At 44.3% G+C, this 11,385-nt stretch overlaps 1 protein-coding gene and 1 long non-coding RNA gene across 3 annotated transcripts in view; both read right to left on the reverse strand.

Annotated features, from left to right (window-relative positions):
* TAB2 (TGF-beta activated kinase 1 (MAP3K7) binding protein 2) overlaps positions 1-1,674 on the reverse strand; it is a 59,325-nt gene extending 57,651 nt beyond the window's left edge. The window contains exon 1 of one of the 2 annotated variants that reach the window (XM_014885201.2): positions 1,560-1,674. The gene's annotated coding sequence lies outside the window, so the exon portion shown is untranslated. Of the gene's footprint in view, positions 1-801; positions 1,113-1,559 lie in introns of those variants that run through there. The other variant, XM_088161580.1, reaches the window with a different exon arrangement.
* A 982-nt stretch (positions 1,675-2,656) lies between these two features.
* Positions 2,657-10,634, reverse strand: LOC148224324 (uncharacterized). Its single transcript, XR_015802861.1, has 3 exons — positions 10,464-10,634; positions 7,660-7,706; positions 2,657-5,122 (listed from the first exon to the last, which is right to left on the reverse strand). It is a non-coding gene; the product is annotated as an uncharacterized LOC148224324 (long non-coding RNA).
* Between the last annotated feature and the right edge of the window lie 751 nt (positions 10,635-11,385).

The following is an 11,385-nucleotide window of genomic DNA, read 5'->3' on the forward strand; positions in this document are numbered from 1 at the left end:
ACTATCCACAGTTAAGCATCCCCAAGTTTAACATGTGGCTCACAGTCACAATTGACTGAGATTTTCATACAAAATGGAGAGATGAACTCGCTGAAGCTGATGACATGTCTCTCCTAATGTGTCAGTGGAACTTCCCTCTTGCCAAAAGCAGGTATCAGAATTCTGGAGTTTGACAAAACCCAATTACAGCAGTATAGGTAAACAAATAACTGAAATATGCATGTGAAACACAAGTGCCTAATTATAAGCAAATCAATAGCTAAGCTGAAAATTATTCCTGATTTCAGCCAATTGTGAATATAACGCTAGTGCTACAGCATCATTGGCCCTCCTTATACAGTACTGCATGAACAGTACCATTTTGGTGGGTAAAACCATGACATTAACTAATTTGAACACTCTAAGATAAAGACTTTGACTTATGTTGATGTGTAGAAGGCATATGTTACTGTATTGAAAATTATATGCAGCACCATTTTCAGCATTCTACAGATGAACTTCAGAAACTGCTTTATCAAGTCTGTATCAGATATCCTAAACTTATGACTAGAAAACCACACCTGAAACCCACTCTTTACTAAGAGGCATCCCTTTGGAAATTCCTTTTTTATCTATGTGCTTCCTATCATTAATACAGAAACGCCCACAGGTCTTGGGAACAAACCAGGCCCTGCTGAGCCACCAGGCACAGCACAAAGAGCACTGGGTTTCTGTTCTGAAGGCCCTGCCTACATCTAACCGGACTGAGCATTCAGACTTCTCAAACGAGCCTTCCAATGAATGAGACAGAGTACTACACACCTCCGCAAAGCGTTTCCACGTCTCTCAGAGGGACAAAACAGAAAAAGGGAAGAAAATGAGAAGCAACATGCATCTCCTCTCTGCAAAACCCCTCTTATCAGAATCATTTCAAGAATTTCTACTCGACAATTAAATTGACTCGAATAATGGAAACCAACGTTCCAAATATACTATATATGGAATCGAGCCCAGCCAGCCCCCGCAAAGGCACGGGGCACCAAAATCTCACACCTCAGACGCTCGGGTACTCATCCTCAAATGGCGGAGTCTCGCCCAGCGCACTCACACCTGTCACCTGCCAGGCGCCGGGCCAGCCCCTCCCTCTCACTCTCCCTCTCTCTCTCTCCCCCTCCTTCCCGCAGCCAGGCGAGCCCGCTGGCAGCTCCCGCCCCTCCCCGAGCAGCCGCAGCCCCCCGATCCCTCCCCGCCTCGGGAAGCTCCAGCGACTCGCGAAGGAAAATAAGTTTCCATCTCCCGCTGAACGCCCCGCTGCGCGGAGGCTTCCCGTCTCTTCCCGTCGCCGCTCTCCCACCCCGCCCCAGCACGCCGGCACGACCGGGGTGCCGGGGCTGCTCCCTCCCCTCGCACAGGCCTTCCCTGTCTTCCTCACGCTGGCACAGTCCGGGGCGCGCTGAGCGGCCGCGGGAGCCCCGGGCCCCCCGCCCCCCCGCGCCTCTCCCTGCAGCCCCTCGGGGCTGAGACCAGGAAACCGGCCTGGGGAGCCGCCACCAGGCCCGCCTCGGCGGGGTCAGCCTTACCCTGCTGCCGCTTCTCCTCCTCCTCCTCCTCCTCCGCCGCCGCCGCCTCCCCCACCACCACGGCAGCAGCAGCCACCGCCACTACCGCCGCTACTACCGCCACCAGCGCCGCCGCCGCCTCCGCCCGGCAGGGGGGACCCCGCCGACCCGACCCGCTCCGCAGCCTCCCGCCGCCGCCGTTCCGCTCCGCGGGGGGAGGAGGCGGAGGAGGAAGGAGGAGTAGGAGGAAGGAAGGCAGCGGGGTCCGTGCTGCCGCGGCGGCGGGCGGGGCGGGGCGGGGTGGGTGGGGGTGTGTGAGGGTGTGCGTGCGGTGTCTGTGGCGGCGCCGCTCCCGCTCAGCCGGAGCCGCCGCTGGGGCCGCGCGCCGCTCCCGGCCCCCTCCCCCCGCGCTCGCTGCGCTCCGAATCAAAATAGAGCGACAATATGGCGGCGGCGGCCCCAGCATCGCGAGAGTGTGCCGCGAGCGCTAACGGGGATGCGCCGCGCGCCAATGGGCGCCGGGGCGGGGGCAGCGCGGGCGGCGCCTCCGCCGGCTCCGCCTCAGGGCGGGGCGGGAGCGGCAGCGAGAGAGGGGCGGCACCTCGGCGCTCCCGGGGCGCCGGCGGGACACCGGGATGCGCGGGAGCGCACGGCAGCCCCTTCCTGCCCTGCCGCCGCCGCTCTGCCTGGCCCGGCGCCAGAGGAGGGAGAGGGGGAAGCGGCGGTGGCGGGAAGGTGGGCTGCCCTCCTGGAAAGCGAACAGGGTCTCAAAGGGCTGGGGAAGGAAGGGCAGCAAGGGGGGGAAAATCTCAGAGAATTAATATTAATTAAGCCCCCCTCCCCCCGCCCCGCTTGTCTCCAAAACGGTTGTTTCGAGGGAATTGCCAGGCGCTTTCTGTCAGAAATGGGAGCGCTTACTCCGCTTTACGCAAAGTACGTGATTTCCATCATCCCTCTGAGGTAGAGCGCTGACTAATCATCTCCCAAAAATGCCGCCAGGCGAACAGGGCCCGGTATGCTGATGAATCCCTCTTCCCCTCTCAGCTCCACCAGCACCCAGTCCACGAGAGACATCTTTAATTTTTAATTTAATACTTGGGGTATCCAAGTAAGTCTTTGTATTTCTGTAATTTGAGAAGTTTCAGCTTCAATGAAAAGACAACTTTCTCATGGTATTGTAAAATCATCCAGTAAATCAGTTGAGTTTAGGGGTTGTGACACCTTACAATATCTACTCTTTATTCTTCCTGTATTTGCTTTCTTCCTGCATCTCTTGAATCCTCCTTCTTCCTCCCTGCAGTGAGCAGGTGCTGTCCATGTTGTCTAACAATAGTCCATCCATCCATTCTTGTATCATCTTACTCTGACAAGTACAGTCAGACACAGATAGCAGAGGAAAACTGCCTGAAATCCTGCAGCCTAGAATGGGACCTGGCAAGGAATGGGATGTGCTGAAGTTTTCAGCTTTTCTCATACAGTAGGACTGGGCTGGAATCAACAAAGATTTTCTCCACCACCTCAATTCCCAGAGGCATCAGTGATTTCCAGCACATCCCAGTGTGTGAAAGGTTGTAGAAAATGGCCAGGCCATAATCATCTCAAACCTCAAAACTATCCCTTGCGCTATTCATTTCGGTGGTGTGACAAGAGAGCTGCGCTTTCTTTGCAAGACCTCAGCTCTTAGGCTGGCCAATTAACAATTGCAACAGTGAATGGCATGAACTAATAAAAAGTCTAGCATGCTGTAGGTAGGAACTAAATTACTCGTGACAATTTAGGCTAAGTGTTCAATTACAAGAAATAAAGTCAACCTTGCCGCTGAAACAACCGATATTTGCAGAAATGATTGGAAATGCCCTTCCCAAATTAAAGCATTAACAAGTGAAAAATTCCCTCTCAACTACATTTAGTTAAAGCTGTCAGAATCCCCAGGGAACTGCAAGGATTGACTGCTTGGAGAAGGCAGGGAGAGAGAGAATACCAAGAAGTCTAATAGTGAGTTGTTATGCTATGAGGGGGAAAAAACAGAAAAAAGGGGAAGAGGAAGACAGCTTTTTTTCCTTCACAAAACGGAAATATAAGGGTGGGGGCATGTGTGTGTATGTATGTATATATATTCCAGTAAGAATCAGTTGTTTTCATAAACTGCAACAGAGAAGTCTGTTCTTTTGTACATCGGCAGCATGGAGTATGAAACGCATGTGTCCAAACCTTATTACTCAGCCTATCTTGTGTCAAGCTTATACAGGGTTGAGAGTCACTGAAATCTGTTTGTTTCTTATAAACAAAATTGTGTTTCTCCAAACTGAGACAGAGATTATTACAGTCCATTGCAAAAATGGGTAATGGGGCAGCGAGAAAGAAGATGCAGTGGGAACATCAGGTCACAGCTGTACCAGGGGTTGCCACACTCTAAGTGTCGGGTACATTAATCAAAGCTTTCTCTTTTGCCACCTGTGCTATAGACAATTCATGGTCTGCCTGGTCATTGCTCAAGCACCCTGCTCTTCAGCTCTTCCGGCACAACTGCTTCAAATGTCATTAAGCCATTCCTGACCTTTCAGACAGATAGGATAATGTACTTATATGAATATGTTTTGTGTGCAAGAAACTCAGTTTATTTTGCTAAGTTTAATGCCAAGTTAAGTATTTGACCCTTTTGCCTACACTTGCTAAAACGGGGATTTACCCCAGGAAAGTGAGACCACTTCTCACTGTGCTATCAGCAGAATTTACTGCAATGCTTAAGCACTGGGATCATGTGAGTGAGCAGCACTGTCCCTCCCCTCCTTTTCTAGGCTCCCTACACCACATCTCTCTGAGCCTGCTAAAGTAGCTAAAGTTGCTCTTCTCCTATAGCAGCTAATTTTGAATCAGTTTTTAGCACCTTTACAAAATCAAAGAACAACTATTTAGGAAATTAGGTTTTTGCAGTGAGATTCGGAAATGAACTGTTTTCCTGTGTATCTGAAACAAGAACTGGGCAGATCTATCTAATAGTGCATTCTGTGTGTAACTCTTACCATGGTGCAAATCAAAGCTTAGTCATCAGTGAGGCACCGGCCTTGCTTCTTTCCCTGAAGATTTTAGAGATTACCACTCTTTTTGCCGTAGAAGATATGAGGTCATGTTTTTTAAACCTTCATCAGACTGTTTGTATTTTTCCCTGCTAGAAAACGAAATTTTGAATATGTTTGGGGAATTATTCTAAACACCTTGGACAGAAAAGCTATTTCTACAAAATACAGTCAATTTCATCAGCTTGCTAATGACAATTCTGATGCTGAAATTTCCTGAGAATGCTCTTTAGAAAAGATAAGAGGAGGAGTCCAGTTATAATCCACAACAAACTGCATCGTTATTTCTGAAACTGAGTTTAAAAGTTGTCTTCCACAGCAGAAGAAGGCGACATTGGCAGCTTTAAAGACACTTTTCCTTTGAACATTCACCTGGCAATTTTTTTTTGTTCTTCTAGAAAGGAGGTCTGTCCTTCTATTGGAAGTGTGATAAAAACAGAAGTAGCATTCACTGGCCAAGGACACTCCTTGCAAGTTCCTAGCCTGAGGTTGCAACCACAGCATCTCCTACAAAAACAATTAGAATTTGAATTAATATCATGTCACGGAAACATAGAAATTCATTGTACTTCTCCTATTCCGTGTGGAAGTTACCAGCTCTTGTTCTCTGATGTTTTTCTTTGCAATCTGCAGAACACAAACAACTCCTGGTATTACTGTTGAGACTCCCTTCTTTTCCAGGTTGCTGCTATCCTTTCTTCAAGATAGCACCAGCTTTTTCACTTCCTAACAGCTCATCTATTTGGGAGTGGAGCGCAAACATGACATTTGCGATAAGGATGTGATTAAGAAGTGCCTTAGTGGTTCATGAGTTCTAGCAGCTTCACAAGGTTCGGATAAGGCCTTTGCTGAAGGAAAATCCATTGAGATTTTGAGGACAGACAGCCTACCCGGGCTTTTCAGTTGTAAAAGGATAGGGACTTGTGTTTAGTGGAGCATTATTGTAGTCTATGGATTAAAATGACAGAAATAGCATGTTTTGAGACTTGGTAAGACTTTTTTAATGCATTAAAAATCCCACACTTCTTTATATTGATCATGAGCGTCTTAGGAGAATGTTTACACTTGAAGGAAAATATCTTGTCTATCCAAAGCAATTCTGAAGGGTTTTTTCAATAATTGTTTTAAAACTGGGAAAGACAGTCATATTAAAACAATCTTTTGAGTAAGTAGGGAGAAGTGCATCTTTGACACATCTTTCAGTGCTCTAAATAAGAGAATTAAAAATGTGTGAATAAAAGCTCATATGTTCATGTGACATACAGTTGAGTCAGTAGCTACCAGGGAGACAAATTTAGTAATACTTATTGCTACCATAAACCTTTCTTATAAAACTATTTTATGATAATTCAATGACATAAAATATAAAAAGCCAAGGCCATTTGAGGCTTCAAGATACTTCAGGAGAAACACAGATTATGTTTATTCCCAAATCCACTGTTTACTATGCTTTGTGGGAAATGAAGTAGAAAATAATGATTAAAATTATTTCCACTTTTTAAAGGATTATTATATTACTGGTATATAGTTCCTACATGTCTCTAGTGTTTTGATCAGCAAGACACCTTTAGTCTCTTGATAAAGTCTATCTTTATTCAAATACCTTTCAATCACTTGCTTAAACTTTATGCTGTGTTGAAACCTGAGACAAAGAATGGGTTTTAGTGTTTCTGGACAGGTATAACTTGCCGAGTTGAGACAGGAAACCTACCTTGAAGTCGAAACAAATGACTTACCTGTTCCAGATACAAATCAGGCATGAATGTTTTCATAGTAAAAACCCTTGCAGGATGTCTTACAGCTCTTTCTTTCTCTAGCTACTGATTTTAACCTCTTCTGCCTCAGTGACTTCAGCCAAATCCCTTCCCTTTACACATTTTGTAAATGTGAAAAGAGAGAGTGCAAACTGCAAGATACTTGATCTTATTATATATGTTAACACACAAGGTGCAATAATTATATTGTGTTTAAGTTTCCCTAAATGTGCAGGAGGCTGTTTGTAGGTTGCCTAGTATGTTTTAAAAAATAATCTCTAAACCTAAATGTTTCATAGTATTAGATTTCTCTGTCTTCTTCTGGCTTTCTGCTCCACCGCTGTAATTACCTTAACTTATCACCCAATAATAAAATTCTCTGAACAAATCCTGTGCCTGCTATTAAGGAAAATTAAAGCTTAGTACAAATTCTCTGCATTCTTTCTTCTCTTCAGCTGCAGTACTTGACAGCTTGCATGGAACAAATGAAACACACAAAGCCTTTAAGGCACCCCACATAAAAAAAAAAAAAGCAACTCAGAGCTTTCTAATGCTGGTAGGTATTAGACAAAGTCAATTTTGAAGATGAGGGTATTGGATCCTCTTTTGAGTGGAAAACTCACTGGTGTAACAAAACAATCAATCATGTGAGCTTAAATATGCACTGTACCAGTTTGTTTCCTTCTGGGTCTCATGCAAGCCTTTGTAAGGAGAAGGCAGCTTATTCCAGGTCCACTGGGCCTGTGAGATTGCCAGCAGAAGTGAAAATTTTGGGAATAAATTTCTCAATGTAACCAGTTGTCCTCTAGCTACTGCATCAGAATCCTCAAGTTCCTGTTCTACTTGCGTGACTTTTAAGTTCCAAATTGAGCTGCGTTTCACTCATCATCTCCTGTGGTTTCACCCTTTCTGTGGGAAAATATTACTTGTGTGCACCCACCATTAAAAATGTTTCAATATCACAGAACAAAAGATTAAGAAATACTAAACTTCCAAATCATCCACTCACTAGCATGAATAAAGGTCATCTCTTTTCCAAGGTAAAATTCTTGGTACAACTAGGAAAAGAAATGCAGAAAAGAAGGTGATCATTTGTGAAAACAATTAGCTACCACTGCAACTGTTTTCAGCTATTACATTGTCACTAGACGAAGAAGAGGAAATTGTGGGAAGTTTGTTAGGAGATGCATGACATACATATTTAAAGGAGTGCGTTCATGTCCAAAAATTTTAGTGTTCACTTGTTGGCACTTTTTTCATCTCAAGATTTTCTGATAAATAACAAAATACCTTAAAACTCCAGAAAACTCTGTTCTTCCTTCAGGAGGGCATCCATTCTGCAAAACACACAAAGCCCTCTAGATCATAACCCAGAAACTATAACCCCAGCTAAGCCAAACACAAATTTGTACTTAGATTTAGGTATAGGAAAGTTTTGTTGGCTTTATTCAACTCACTTAAAATTAAGCATATGTTTTAACACTTTACTGGATTAGGGCCTATGTCAGCAAAATAAATTTCTTGGGAAGAAGTAATAAAAATGTAGCTTGCAGTGAGGGACAGCAGAGCCATTCACAGTTACAGAAGCTTTAAAACACTAGCTGGTATTTATATATTTAGAAAAGAAATCAGGCATGAAACAAAACATTTTAGATAGCAAACTAATTAGTCTGCTACAGAAGCACATTTTTAAAAATTTTCATTTGAAGAAAAAACCAGTTTTCTGCATCCTTGCACCCCCAAAAGCAAATTGATTTGCACATAAAGGAAAAACATTTTTTGCAAGCACAAGTTTCAAAAGCAATTTTCCCACTGTTTAGTAACAGCCTAGCTTTTTCCACATACACCATTGCATTCCCTGGAGAAGAGGACAGACAGGAGGCCAAGCTTTTTAAAAACATTTTCATTATACACATGCACCTGAATTTGCTCATTCAAGTTCACATAATCGCATATATACTATAAATGTCAGCTAACTAATTCTTTTGTATGCATTGTGCACCGATGTGTATTTATTTTTAATGCTAAGAACCTCTCTGAATATTTGATGTTGTAAGTCTATCCTTTAAAGAGAATTTACATCATTCTCAAAACCAGAAGGAATACAATTCTACCAGACTGTGTCCATGTTAATTTTAATTTTTCCAGCAAAACCTTTCTGTTGCTAACAACAGTGGGGCAAATTATGAATTCTAGTGTAGCTATGGCTCCTTTGGCATTTAAAGCACAGGGCTATCTGTCATCGTTCAGAGCTGCTCTATCTTGTGTGAAGGGCCACACACCCTTCAGGAAACACAGACCAGCGAAGGGCAATGCTGGAGTTGCCCTCTATGCAACAAAGCAACACTTGGATTGAATCGAGCTCTGTCTTGGGTGGATGATGAGCAAGTCAAGAGTTTATAGGCTGGGTTTAAAGAGCAGACTGGTCAGGGTGACACTGTGTGTTTGCTGCAGGCCATCTGATCACAGGGAGGAAGTAGATGAGGTCTTTTACAGACAGCTGGAAGCAGCCACAAAGTCACAGTTCTTGTGAAGGACTTCAACCACCCTGACATCTGCTGGAGGAACAACATGGCAAAGCACAAACAGCCCAGGAGGTTTCTGGAAAGTGTTGGCCACAACTTCCTGACACAGGTGGTGGAGGAAAAAACGAGTAATGGTGAGCTGTTCGACCATGTACTAACAAACAGGGAAGGCTTTGTTGCAGATGTGAGGGTTGGGGGCAGCCTTGGCTACAGCAGCCATGAGATTCAGTATCTTGCATGGAGGAGGGAGGGCAGCAAGTACGAATGCAACCGTGCACTTCAGGAGAGCTAATTTTCAGCTACCTTCTTGGAAGAATCCCATGGGAACTGGCCTTGCATGGAAGATGGTTCCAAGAGAGCTAGTCAATATTCAAGCTCAAGAACAGTGTATCCCTAAGAGCAAGGATCATAGAATTGTACAGGTTGGAAAAGACCTCTTAGATCACTGAGTCCAACTGTTAACTATCACTCGCAACTCCAGCATTAAACCTTGTCCATAAGCACCAGATCTACACATTTTTTTGAACTTCAAGGGAAAGTGATTCTGTCACTTCCATGGGCAGCCTGTTCAAATCCTTGATGACCCTTTCACTGAATAAATCTTTCCTAATATCCAATTTAAACCTACACTGGTGCAACTTGAAGCCATTTCCTCTTACTTTATCACCTGTTAGCTGGGAAAAGAGATCAATCCTCATCTTTCTACAGCCTCATTGAAAGTAGTTGTAAAGTGTGATAAACCTCCATTTCTCCAGACTAAACAACCCTAGCTCCCTCACCTGCTCCTTGTAGGACTTGTGCTCCAGATCCTTTATCAGTTTCATTTGCCCAAGCTAGTGCTTGGGAAGTTTCACCTGAACATGAGGAAGAATGTCTATACTACGCAAGTGACTGACCACTGGAACAGGTTGCCCAGAGAGGTTGTGAAGTCTCCTTCCTAGTGATATTCGAGGAGAGTCTGGACACAATCCTGTGCCATGTGCTCTAGGATGACTCTGCTTGAGCAGGGAGGTTGGACCAGATGACCCCCTGTGGTCCCTCCCAACCTGACCCCCTCTGTGATTTTGTGATTCTGTATATTGAGGTACCAGTGGTCACACCAGGACTCTGCATTAACACTTTGGCACTTCCCAGCAGCAGTGGAGCTGTACCAGCAACCCTCTCACTTTTATCCTCACATAGAAAATGTGTTAGACTTCCACAGTGTCATCTGTATCTTTAGCATTGCTAACGCCTGAATTGCCAGGCAATGCACGTGCATTGTATTTTCTGCCTTTTCAAAGGGAAAAACCTTCATCCAGAAGACATCATAATTTGTTTTCAAATCAGGTTCTTTTACTGATCTTTAGTAGCTCTGTCCTTATAGGGAGTCTTCCAAAGGTGCAAGGTTGCTGACTGCACAGCCTGCAGGTGTTTGTGCTCATTCTACATTGTCAGCTACAGCCCCAGAGCCCGTTGAACAGTTTCAGATAGATAGGTTTCTCTTCAGAACTTTTTCAGAAAATAAGTGTCTGGGCTGACAGTAGTGTCCCTTATGAAAAGGAAGAATGAAGATGGATCTTATCTCACCTTTATGACACATGAGGGAATCCACTGGAAACACCAGCCTTGAGACACATGAGAAACAGGTTTCATTACTCCACTGTTAACAAATTCCTGATTTGACTGGATTTTACAGCTCAGGATCCACAATCCTTTTTTCATGTCTTATTTGCCAGTCCCATTGCTCAGTGAAGACCTGGTCATGGTCCCAATGCCCTACAGAACAAACAAACATTAAGCAGTAAATTTATTGACTGCATGAAACTTATGCGATCACAAATGGTAAGAAAAATGGCTCCAAAGGAATGTTTTCTTCCAGTAATCCTTAAAGACAGTTATGGGACTTCAACTAGTAGGATTTGTTTAAAAACAAAAAAAATTGAAAAGCCATTCTTCCTACCACTTATGTCAGAGGTTGCCTTTTCTTCAAAATTCACCTCTTCGTCAAATCTTCTGAGGTCCATGTATACAGTGTTGTATACATTAATCAGATTAAAGTTTTTAATAATTTTTAAAATTGCACACTTCTAGTAAAGCCCAGTGCCACCTGTTCAGCTGGAGATAAGCATTGTGCAACCCATAATATCATGGAGAATAGTGACACATATGAGTCACGTCTCAATTCCTCTGTATGGCTGTCATCTGCTACTGATGGGCAGGAGACCAGAATGCAAATTGGAATTGTGCAGGTTTTGTGTGGAGACAGGACTGCAAAGAAGCCTTAGCACTCAGCTGCACATTGACTGAGAGTGTGGAAGAAAGGAAAGCGTAATTTACTGGCAACAGCAGCAATGCTGGGGCTAAGTGAAGCTGGGCAGCCAAGCTAGGTTGTGCTGACCTGCAAAAGAAACCTGCGGCAGGGAGCAGGCTAAGGCACGGCACGGCTGAATGATGATTCAGGTCCATCAACAGTTAACTCAGGGTTGTGTGTTTAAAAGAGCTGTAGTAA

Source organism: Sturnus vulgaris, chromosome 3, assembly GCF_052056855.1.
Source record: "Sturnus vulgaris isolate bStuVul1 chromosome 3, bStuVul1.hap1, whole genome shotgun sequence".
Classification (NCBI taxonomy): domain Eukaryota; kingdom Metazoa; phylum Chordata; class Aves; order Passeriformes; family Sturnidae; genus Sturnus; species Sturnus vulgaris.